Source organism: Thunnus maccoyii, chromosome 8, assembly GCF_910596095.1.
Source record: "Thunnus maccoyii chromosome 8, fThuMac1.1, whole genome shotgun sequence".
Lineage (NCBI taxonomy): Eukaryota > Metazoa > Chordata > Actinopteri > Scombriformes > Scombridae > Thunnus > Thunnus maccoyii.
Window position 1 is genome coordinate 23,130,220 of NC_056540.1, and position 12,323 is coordinate 23,142,542.

The following is a 12,323-nucleotide window of genomic DNA, read 5'->3' on the forward strand; positions in this document are numbered from 1 at the left end:
ACAATAGAAAATGGGATTAAAGAGGAAAAACATGGCTTGTTTGCATACAGTACCACCGTGATAACTACATATGTTTAAGTAACCAGATCTAAGCATATAGAATACTCAGTTCATGAACTTTAACTTATCCTTTATTACAAAGAATATTAATAAACCTAGTCTATACACAAACTTTGCATTAGAAAATGAAACCAGAAAGAGACAGAGTTCTAAAGGGAAAAACTATTGAATCACTACATAATAAGGAGGACTGCCCCCAGAGCAGTGGTGTTTAGAGACCAGCAGAACCACAATGATTCATCACATCACTGATATAATAAATGTTTGCTGAGTTTCCAGGTCATTTGCCCACTTAAGCTGTAAAAGAAGGATTCTAGCAAATAGCAAGCAGCTTCCATTGATTGTAGGTATCAGTGATGAAGGACATGTACTTATTAAAAGTGGTGAAATTACTTCATAGAATTTCCTACATTGATTGATGCAGTGTATTGCACCAGCATTACTTACTTTACTGCCCTGAGGAAAGATGACATGACTTTGAAAATCTTTTCACAGCCTCAGTGTGATGACACACTGTTGTATAAACACTGAAAGTATGCCCACTGTGCCTTAATGCTTTGGCACTGTGCCTTAAAGGCAGTGATAACCTTTCCATTTACACTTGTACACTATCTAAAGATTTCCCTCTGCAGGCCCACAGAATAACTTTTCATTTTTACAATGTTTTTGCAATATCCATCTGTATTTACAACAATCCTTTCTTGCTCTTGAACAACAGCGTGAATATTAGTAATTTGCTAGGGCAGCACAAGCAAATTAAAACAAGTAAACTAGCAAGCTAAATAGCAATCAGCCATTAGCTTTCGGGTGCCTGAGTTGACAGAATAGTTGACAGTTTCGTTGGGGGGCGGGTGAAATGTGTTCCTCATCGACTTAGCAGAGCTTCATTAGCGGCGCTAAAAACAGGTCAACACAACAACATATGGAGATATTTGGAGCTATTTGATCAGTTAGAAGTAATGCAGGGGGAATAGTGCAAGCAGAAACAGCCATAGTGAGATGTTTGATGGTAACACAGGTAAACAACTTATTTTACTTTGCTGTGCTGTGTAATGGAAAAACACTCACAGCGCGCTAGCTCAACTCGAGTCATGGCTCAGCTGGACTACCCCCAAAATGATGGAAAAATGTCATATTGTCAGTGGAGCGGAGCAGATGACCATATAAAGAAATCCAAGCCAACGTCAACTGAAAGTAGAAAAAACCATTGGAAACCGAGTGTTCAGAGCAGTCTGCAGCCAGTGCTTTCAGCTCACAGGGATTACTTCTACATACATATACCTCATTATATGACACTTTGGCCATGTTTAATATAAACATCCTACATTGTAACATTATACATATGACTCAAAATAAGGAAAAGCATAATAAGTCCCCTTTAAGTACAGTACTTAGTTTCTTTCCACCACTGCTGTAGCCAGACCATTAGCTGTTTTTGATCAGGCTATGAAGCAAAGGCTGATAAAACTTCTCTGTTTCTGAAAATGTAAAAAGAAAAATAAGTTTGAAAGTTTTGCCTGAATAGAATTTTTTTTTTATCTCCATAGGGCAGAAAGACTAAAACAAACACACTGAAAAACAGGCCTGATACACCATCAACTTATTATGGCTTAACAGTTAGCAAACACTTGCCCACTTATACATCCAGCAGGCACAGAGCAACATGTGCATCCCACTGGAATCATATTTGGGGGCTTTTGAGGAATGTAAACATTAGCATGGGCCCGGGGATGAGGGTGGGAGGATGCACCAGTATTCACTTGCTTTTTCCCTTCCTGGTTTGGTCCACCAACTGTAGTTCCCTGTCGTTTTGTGCTGGGCACGTAGTGCGCTCTTGGCCTGCCTGATTGTTTTTGCTGCAAAGTGTAGTCTCAGCAGGTTAGACGCTATGAATAACCCTTTTATGCTTTTGATTTAATTCAATATTAGTCTCAAACATTGCTCAATGCATATTTAAAGGCATGACGTTCAGTTTACACAAAATGGTCTTAATTTTATGAGTAGCTGTGGAGTATTTTAGTTGGTTATATCAGATTAGTTGATAAATTGATTAGTTGCCAACTATTAAATTAATATATATATATATATTATTTAATCTATTAATCTACTAATTATACAATTTTGATAATCAATTAATGTTTTGAGTCATTTCTCTGTAACAGTAGCCATAGTAGGGGTGGGTCAAAAAAATCAATTCACATAAGAATCTCAGTTCTTATCTCTTATGATTCTTAATTGATTCACAAATGCCAAAAATTGATTTTCTAAATTTTAGTTGATAACGTGATGTTGATGGAACTAAAAAGGTGGAACAACTGCGAGGGTAGTGCAGCACCCGGACAGTCTAAAGCACACACACGCTAGAGGTATCTTGTAGTTCATCTTTTTAAAAAGACAGTGGTTGCAAGCGTTTTTTGATTTAATGACTAAATAATTGCCTTTGGGAGACGAATGTGAAGTATATTGTGAATACTTTCTATGCCATCAATTAGGCGCTACCGTTAGCGGAACAGCAATAAGTGAGACTGGCTGACCAACACACACTGCAGCATTAAACTACGTAAACCAACTCTGATGTGAAGAAAATAACTCGATGCTCATCCTTTTTCACCACAAAAACCCTGTGCCTGCTCAACGTCAGCGATGGCTTTCCCCAGAGCTAACACTGCAGCAGAGAGGCTGCTCTCCACTGCTGAGACATGACGTTAATAACAACACAGCGGAGAACTCCGCCTCCCCCTCAGTTTGTTTTTCTCATACACACAGGAGACTGTAAGATGCTTTCAAATGAATTAATTCATTAATTAATGCAGTTAACTTTTTAAATGCTGACCATTTATCTTAATTGCCAGTTATGTTTCATATTGTATTTCAGGACACCAGTGAATGGTTTGGCACACAGTGTTCTGGATCTATCTGTCTATCTGTCTGTCTAATCTATATATATATATCTTTGGGTTGTGGACTGTTGGTTGGGACAAAACAAAACATTTGAGGACGCCACCATGGGCTTTGGGAAACAGTGATCTACATTTTTCACCATTTCTGACATTTTATGGACCAAACAACTAATTGACCAATTGAAAAAATAATCATCAGATTAATCAATAATGAAAATAAACGTAAGTTGCAATCTTATAATTGTTGTTTCCTTGATTTGTGTTGAAGTTTGCAAATATTCAAGACTAAAAGCACAGGTAGAGAAAATGTAAGGCTGTCACTGATTATAATATCTGTAACAATATTTCCTCGGCTCTGAGTGATCCACCAAGTTTATTATTTGCAACAGTCTCCAGAGATGTTATGTCTCTTAATTGATGTGGGTTTCAGGTCTGCTCTTGTTATACAGCAGGCACTCCCACCTCTAGGCTCCAGATCAGTTCACAACAACGTCTCTAGGGGGAATGCTACTTTTGTTTCACGCAGCATTGGCTTAACTTTTGTCATAATAATCTAATGTGAAAATATTATATAAAATGCAGTTATTTCACCATATTTGTAGATTTTGGACATGTTTAGAGAACAATAAAATACAGGAATAGATGACAGAAGAAGTTTTGTCATGTTGTAAGCGTCATTAGGAAAGCCTGTATAATTAAAAAGTCAGCAGACCTCCAGGCAGTTGATTTTGGCATGTGGCTCGTTGTTTTCACTCATCTAATCTCTCTGTAAGACCAGATAATTAATGGTGATGTGGCAGCTGAGTCTACAGCCATTAATGGAATGGATTCAGCTTGTTTACCCAACTTACTCCTTGGCCTGTACTTTCCTAATGAGAATGTGGGCAAGGGCAAGCCATCACCATGGTTATTAGACATTTGGGGCCGTGGCATCAGTCAGGAGCTCCTTGTAGACAATCACAAGGCTCTAGAGAGGAATAATGATCATCAACTGCATATGATGGCATGCGGGAAACATCTCTGTGGGCCAAAAGCTGGAGAGTAATTACAGAACAATTCCCTGTTAGAATTAGCTTCGATACAGTGCTTTAATTATCCAACATTGTCGCTTGCAATTAAAGGAATAGAAAAATGCAACAAAGAATAATAGTTTTGACTACACAATTAATTTTAAAATCTTTGTATTTTCCATTTACAGTGTTTGCTGTCAAAGCAAAACCCCAGGATGGCAGCAGTTTTCCTCGATATGGATTCTCATACATTCTTTATCCAGTCAAATTTATACAGCTATTCATTCAGCATATGCTTGTTGACAAGTGATGAGTTTTTTTCTAGAAATGCCATCGACCCCTCCAGTAGGACATGTAGCCTGAAGGTAAACAGACCAGTGTTGGGATGAGAAATGTGCCCAGGGCAGACTTGCTCCTGTGGGGAGCCTGCAATTCAAATCCTCCTGCAGAGCAACTGGCTGACAAAAGCCTTTGAAGAGATGAGCTGTCAGATGCCTAGACAGTCTTACATTAGCCCTGAGCACATCTGGAAGACAGGAGAATGCAGAGATATTTGAAACTAAACAAGATGAGTGGGAGAAAAGGGTCAATATCTTACTTGGGGTGTGGGTTATAAGCCACTGTAGGCACATTACAGGGGCATGACTCAGAGCATAAAAAGTAGGAGACTGTAGCCTACCTGATGTTAGGTAGATGGGCTACCTTTCTACGTGTTTAACCAAACTGGAAAATCCATGTAGAGAATGTGAATAGAAATCTGTCTCTCCCTCCTCAATGGTCACTACTAATATAGCCTAGAGGAAGGTTACTTTTCCTGTGTTTCTCCAGTGGAGTTGCTCAGTGGGCAGCATAGGAGAGATTAATTGCTCTGGGCAAATCCCAGGTGTGAATGTCTATTATTATGCTATAACTAACCATAGATGTGAACCAAAGAGTTTCTGAAAAATACTTTTCCCCTCAAGCACTGAAAAATGTCGAATACAGTAATATTACATCATTTATGTTAAAAATAAGGGCTTTTTGCATATGAGCTTGGTTTTCTTCCAATAATTCTTCTATTCACAGACAAATATGTAGCTCTTAATGCTTTTTACAAGTAGCAAAATATGTTATAAATCAATGACCCTGTATTTTAAAAGCACTATCATCCCTGATGCCATTGAACAAACTATGTCTCATTTTATACAACAGTGATGTAAATAGTTAACAAGATTTGGGAGTTTCAAGATGTGGAAAGCCACGTCTCTATAACAAGTTTTTTCTAACGCATACTTGTCAGCCTCGATTGATTTTCAATTTTACAGACTTGATTTTTGCAGCGGAAACTAAACTTGTAATCTGGCTTTGCAAATGTTTACTGTAGAGGACTGTAGAGGATTTTTCAATCTGTACTGAGAGTATTAGACTTTTGCCTCTGCAAACCCTGTTCTAACACTGTTCACTATTCAAAATTGACCCAACATCCAGAATAACTTCATAATTTTTTTACTGTTTCTACTGACTTTCTGTGTCTTGCAGATCTAAAGACTGGGTGAAATTCAGCCTAGACTGACCTGTTCCTTTCTGAAAAATCTGAATATTTTTCAGTGAAAATCTGTAAAAAAAAAAAAAAAAAACCCAAAAATGATGAGCCTTAACTTCTAAGTAATGGGCTCCCTGGGTCTGTGCAGCAGGACATTCTGGGCTGTGCCAAGTCAGGTGGCATTCAGATCTTCAGCTGACTAGCACAAATATGGAGTCAGACACTTTATCCGCTTTTATGTTGCTTTGTTGTAGTCTGTGCCTAGCAGCAAATTCTCATCAGTCCTTTCTTTAATTGGTTGAGGCATTTGCCTCTTTTTCACTCATTTTAAATGTGTTATGTTGGCGCTGGTCAGAGGACTTCACACTGCGCCGCCTCTGGCGTTGGCTTGATTTGACTGGCTCATCAACGGAGGAGTGTGGTTGGAGAGACGAAGAAGAGTCCGTAAGGCAAGTGAGCTCAAACCTGACAAGCCTCTGTGCCATCTCCTTATTTAGATAGCTTTTTGTCACTGTTAATTATCTTGCTTTCTTGCTGCAGTGCCACCGCAAAATCAAGAAGCAGGGGTTTGATGCCAATTGCTGCTCTTCTATTCCTTACGCACGACAGCCTGAAGGGCCCAAAGCCCTTTTTTTCTCCACTGTGGTTACTCAAATGAACAGTTTCACAGAAAACCAGGTCAGTGTACTAAGACTGCCTCTAAGGAGCTGAAAAAACAAGATGTTATTTTCTGTTAAGCAAACTGATCTGAAGAGTTTTACAAATTTAGACATATGAAACATCTTGCCTTGGCTTTATTAACTAACAATACAATGAACTTCATATCCCTTGTCTTTGTGGAAAGGGTTCATATAGGCTCTTGTGTGTGCCACGTGTGTTGGCAGAGCTCCTTTGCCTTTGTGTTTAGTATTTCCTTTCATTTTAATGATATTAACTACATGAAAATGAGTAGTCAAGCTGGTAAAAACCACTGGTTCATTAGCCCATGCCATGAATCATTTAGCTCCCAGCGCTGTCATTTCATTTGTTTTAAATTGTTTTTTTCTCTAACTGTCCACAAATCTGTTATGCCACCCACGTCAGATTATTGTGGCGCAATAGTAGCGTTGCAGCAAAAATACAAAAAAATACAGCCATAACACTATTCAGTTGAATAGTCCTGACACCGGATAAGCCTATTAATACACTTGATAACAGAGGACGTGGTGTTATCCTTTACAAAGGGGTGATCAGGTGGCGGAGATGTCATAGGCACAGTGGAAATGCATTCAAGATTGGTAGATTCACTCCAGACTGTGCTGCTTGTCCCTTCACATTTTTTTCACCGTCCCAATTTTGATATTTCTCTTGTACACATCTGGTTCTGTCTCATAAGGCATGTAGCATAAAGGTGGATGAAGGATGTGGTTTATAACGGTCATAAAATGGCACAGAGGGCACCAATGGAGGGCTTTCCCATGAATCACTGCTACATTAATTTGCATTGACCATAATCATAACTCCTACAGAGCCATTTCATAGCTTTGCTACAGGGAATGAGCTGGAAGGTACTTTATGTTACAGTTGAGAGGAACAATTTCCTGTTGTAGAGTACATTTCACACGTTTTTTTTTTTTTTTTTTTTTTTTTTTTTTTAAGGGTGTTGTCAATATCATTCTTTTACCAACATATCCATACAGTTATTTCAATTCCGTCTCAAATAATCATCTTGCATGATTCACATGTCCCTGGGTGATCTTTTCTGAGTGAAAAGAGGTTAAGCTGCTTAAGCTCTCTTTTTATATCAACACTCCTCTATTATTATAGTTTGGATAAGATGAGAAATGGGCCTCAAGTAATCCCGAGAATAATTAAAACTGTACAGCTTAGAATCCTTGGTTGAAGTAGTGTGTCTTTCAGGATGCCAAGAATGAGAGTTTTTTAATGACAAGTTGTATTATTAGAAAGGAACACTTCTCATCTGTATTTCAAATATTGAATACAAAGATTCTCTTTGTTTCCTTCAGGCCCAGTGGTACACATAATTTAGTAATAATTTATAACTAGAGCTGGAACAATTATTTGATTAATCAATTAGCTGGGTCAAAAGAAAATTAATCAGCAACCATTTTGATAATTGATGAATTGTTTAGGTAATTTTTTTAAGCAGAAATGCCAAAGACATGATGATACCATTTTCTTAAATGTGAGAATTAGCTGCTTTTCTTGGTCTTACGTGACAGTAAGTTGAATATGTTCAGGTTTTGGACTGTTGGGGTCAAAACAAGACATTTACTGACGCCATCTTGTGCTCTAGATATTGTGGTGGACATTTTTCACTGTTTTCTGATTATTTTTTTTTAGATCAAACGAATCATTGATTAATTGAGAAAATTACTGACAGATGAATCGATCATGAAAATTATCATTAGTTGCAGCCTCATTTATAACGGATATACAAATGTTTCCCTCATAAACATCTCAGTATTTTTCAGTGTAATGTTAATTTGACTAGATGTTTGTCTTGCCTAATATAGACTGATCAAAGAGATTCTGTAGCTCATAAACCTGCTTTAATGTTTAATTCTTTACATTAATTTCCCTGCAAACACCTTCACATTCAACTAATTTCACTCATTTGAATGACTGGCGACAATCTCTCTCCTTTGATTCCAAGAATCTAAATCCAGATACAGTGCTGTACTCTGCTAGTGTTTGTTGCAGTTTGTAGTTATAGATGTTGGCAAATATTAACCACCTGACACTTTGGGAACATGCAGTACAGAAATGAAGGCTAAAATGTCGTCTTTGGGAGAATACACACATGTGGTGCAGTTGACTGTGATTCCACCATGACCCTTTGAAGTTCCATGTGGCTTGAGGTCAAATCAACTATATGGAAGGTGGGATTGTAATGTAGACAGTGTGAAGGGTCCTCTCTGGTTCAACGCGCAGAAATAGACTAAAGCTATTTCCCAGCTGCTTGCCATGGGACAGGTGGGTTAAAGGAGGCCTTTGAGGTATTTAGAGGGCTGAACATGTCTTTGTGTCAGGAGGGTCAGTCGCTCCTAATAAAAAGTCCTTGCTAATCTCTCTGCAATGTTTCTACAAATCACTAGTACTGCACTGATGTACCTTATCCCAGTCTCACAGTATGTCAGCCTTTGAAACATTGGTAAATGTTGAACTAATGGGCTGGTTTCTCCATTACTGAATAGATTCTTATAGGGTTTTGTCCACAGCCTACAATTTTTGCAAACTATATTCTTTGGCTTAAATATATAACTTAATACCACTTGAGTGAAATAACCCAGTTTTTTAAACTCTGGATCTTAGGCTTGTTTTAACTATTTTGTTGTGTCCACAGAATCAAATTACACAGGTCTGAAAAATGTCAGACAAGCCTTGATGACAGCTATTATCATTTCAGTCACTTCAATCACAGGGTGTGAACTCTAAGATGGAATTTGGGATATTGAGGGAGCAAAATATTGGTGTTACAAGGTCCTCTGTAATGTTAGCTAAATGTGCTCTGACTGGCTTGGTTGCCTTTTTTCACAGCCATTAAATTGTAATCTATGGACAGGCTGATTATCCTTCTCCTTTACAGCAGTAATGGTGTCTGTGACCGGGCCATTTCCTGTCTTGAAAGGTTGATTCTCCTCTTGCCATCCTGAGAATGTGGCCATCAATTCAAATGCCATTTGTCTAGCTTGTGGGGAAAATTGTAATACATTTCCACAGTGAAGTTTGTTTTAATCTTTTTCTCTTGTCATCCATCTTTATCTCTGTCTGCAAAAGCAAGAAATAGTGAGAAATAGTGAAAAAAATGATTTCTTTAACTTTTTTTTAACACTCAGGCTAACATAGTGCAGTTTTGCCATACATTACCTCCAATGGTTCAAAATGACAAGAGGAGGAAAGGGGGATAGTTGAGGGGAAAATGCACTTCTCTGTGGAAGAAAAGATTGAAAACTGGTGAAGGTGAAAGGTGCTGAAAATCCAAATTCATCATCTGTTTGTTTGGGAGAGGTGTTCACTAGAGCGAAACAGGGAGCCTGAGTTGGTTTTGGGACCTCATTTATGGCCAAAAAGTAGACTGAGGCTTACTTCTGCTTGTTGTCAGAACAAACTGAGACTGACTGATGCAATGTCTTAAAGTCTGTACAGTCTGTCCCCATTACTGTAGCATCTATAGTTGTACTGACTGAGGTGTTTTTGTGCAGAGTGCTTTAAAATGTTAAAAGTGAATCATAACATCTCTGATGACAAGGTGGACAACTATTCTGCAAGGATTTAAAGCCATCTGTTTGTCCTGAAGCAGTTCTTATTCACTGTACAACATGTCATTTGGTGTTTTTCTCTTTGTTACAAAGCTACTGTACTTTAATAATGATTCAGCTTGCCTTCTGTTCTTTCTTTCATGAAATGACTCACTACGTCACCTCGTCATTTATTCTTGAAAATTCAGGACATCTGAATGAACAAATTATTGTACTTCTTGGTCACGACAAGCGGACTGAGTACTGGGTCGGGTGCAGAGTGACTGCTGAGAGTAAAGTTCAGTACTAATCATAACTGACTAATCACACTGATAAACTGATTTCATCAATTAATTTTAATTTATGGTTTAGGATGAGGTTTAAAAATGAAAATCGATTTGCACTTTAACTTGGATAATTATGGTATGGAACCGCCACCGCTTCCCTGAACTCCTGTAGTTCATAGTAACGCCTTCTTCCCCAAGAGTTTCTTCAGACACAGGTAAAATATCAACATGGCAGCATGCGCTCATAAAAGTGAGGAATTCGAATCCAAAAAAGGTACTGTCTCCGCAGTCGTGTAGTTTTGCAGCGTCCTACCTTTAGCAAACAACTGTCTGCTGTGAAGTTTGTCTGAAGTCTGTGGCAACTAAAGCACAACTAATTTATTCCAGCAACTCAAACAGAGGCATGTAGCTCAGTGGGAGAAATGTGTGGCACTGTGAGTTGCACAAGACAGCAGCAGCCCTAAAACACCTGCTAAAAAGCAGGTAACTTTAGCAGAATCATTTTCCTATTGTATCCCATATGAAAAGAAAGGGCCCCAGTGGAAAGACATTACAGATATGGTGGCGTTTCACATAGCCAAAGATATGGTGCCCATAAATACAGTTGAAAAGCCTGGGCTCATCCACATGCTGAATACAATTAACCCCAGATACGTGCTACCAAGCTGAAAGTATTTTGCTGAAGTTGCCCTGCCCCATCTATACAACAGTATCTGAAAAAATCGCAAAGCAGTTGGAGGATGTGTCATTTTACTCCACAACGACAGACCTATGGTCCAGTCGAACCATGTAGTAAACTTCCTAAGGGTCAATAATCTGGCCAAGAAATATCACTATCTTTACCATAGTACAAGTGCCCCATCAGAGAGGATCTTTAGTAGGGGTGTAATGATATGCGTATTCCTCCTGACCCGTTTGGTACAGAATGTTCGGTTCGGTACGTGACTTTCCTCAGCTCAGTATGCGCTATGACCAGCGTAATAATCCACTTCGATGTGCAGAACAATAATTCTAGGGTGCAAGTTCCACCCAGAACATTTTGACAGTGCACCACTTAGCTGTAGCATGCTCATGGGTGTATGCTAGCTAGCTTAGCCAGGGTAGTCTGGTTACCCTGGTAACCCTGTAGTGTCACTGCGGTCAGAATGACAAACAAGAGCAAGCAAGCAAAGTTTATTTATATAGCACCTTTCACAGGCACCAGTCACAAAATGCTTTGCAATCAAAGAAATAAAATACAACCAAATCAAATCAAATACATAAAACAAAGACACCAGATAAAATATACAAGGGGAACAGAATTAAGGCAAATTAAAACATGAAATATCCAAGGACCTCAAGCTTATTGGGAGACTATTCCAAAGCTTAGGGGCTACCAACTGGAAAGCACGATCTCCCGAGTCTTAAAATGTGTCCAAGGTACACTTAGAAAACCCTGGGTAGAGGACCTAAAAGCTTGGCTCATGGGTGCAGAAGGTCTGTAATATACTGTGGAGCCTGTCCATGTAGGGCTCTAAGTGAGCACCAAAATTTTAAAATTAATTCTAAAATTAACAGGAAGCCAATGCAGTGAAATTAAAACACGTGTAATATGTGACTATCTATTGGATCATGTTAAGAGCCTAGCAGGAGCATTTTGGATGGTTTCTAAGTGGTGTAAGGAAGATTTATTAAGGCAGGTAAAAAGAGAATTACAGCAGTCCAAACGTGATGAGATAAAAGCATGTATTAGCATCTCCATCTCATTTCTTCACACAACAGACCTCAGTTTGGCTATGTTTCTTATGTGAAAGAAACATGATCGAGTCAGTGTCTTAATGTGAGCTTCAGCTCCTGGATTGGTCAAAAATCACACCAATATTACATAGAGAAGACTGAGAGGATAAGCATAAGGCACCAAGGTTCTGCCTGATCGATGAGTGAAGATTATCAGGGCCAAAAATCAGGACCTCAGTTTTATCTGCATTTAACTGCAGAAAATAATTTGCCATCCAGTTCCTAATTGCATTTAAACTATTATTCAGTACAGGGAGTTTATAAAGCTTATCGGGTTAAAATGGAAAAATACAACTGGACGTCATCAGTGTACCAGTAGAAGGAGATGTTGCTAAAACTGCTGATAATCTATCCTAGAGCCAGTATGTATATGGAGAATAAAATGGGTCCCAAGACCGATCCCTGGGGGACGCCACATGACAAGGCTGAAGCGTCTGACATAAATTCACCTACAGAGACTGACAAAGATCTATCTGTGAGATAGGAGGAGAACCACTCCAATGTAGTCCCAGAAATGTGTAACAGGT

General features: G+C 38.7%; 1 protein-coding gene across 3 annotated transcripts in view; it reads left to right on the forward strand.

Moving 5' to 3' along the window:
• LOC121901499 (ecto-NOX disulfide-thiol exchanger 2-like) overlaps positions 1-12,323 on the forward strand; it is a 195,316-nt gene that overhangs the window by 22,727 nt on the left and 160,266 nt on the right. The window lies entirely within an intron of this gene.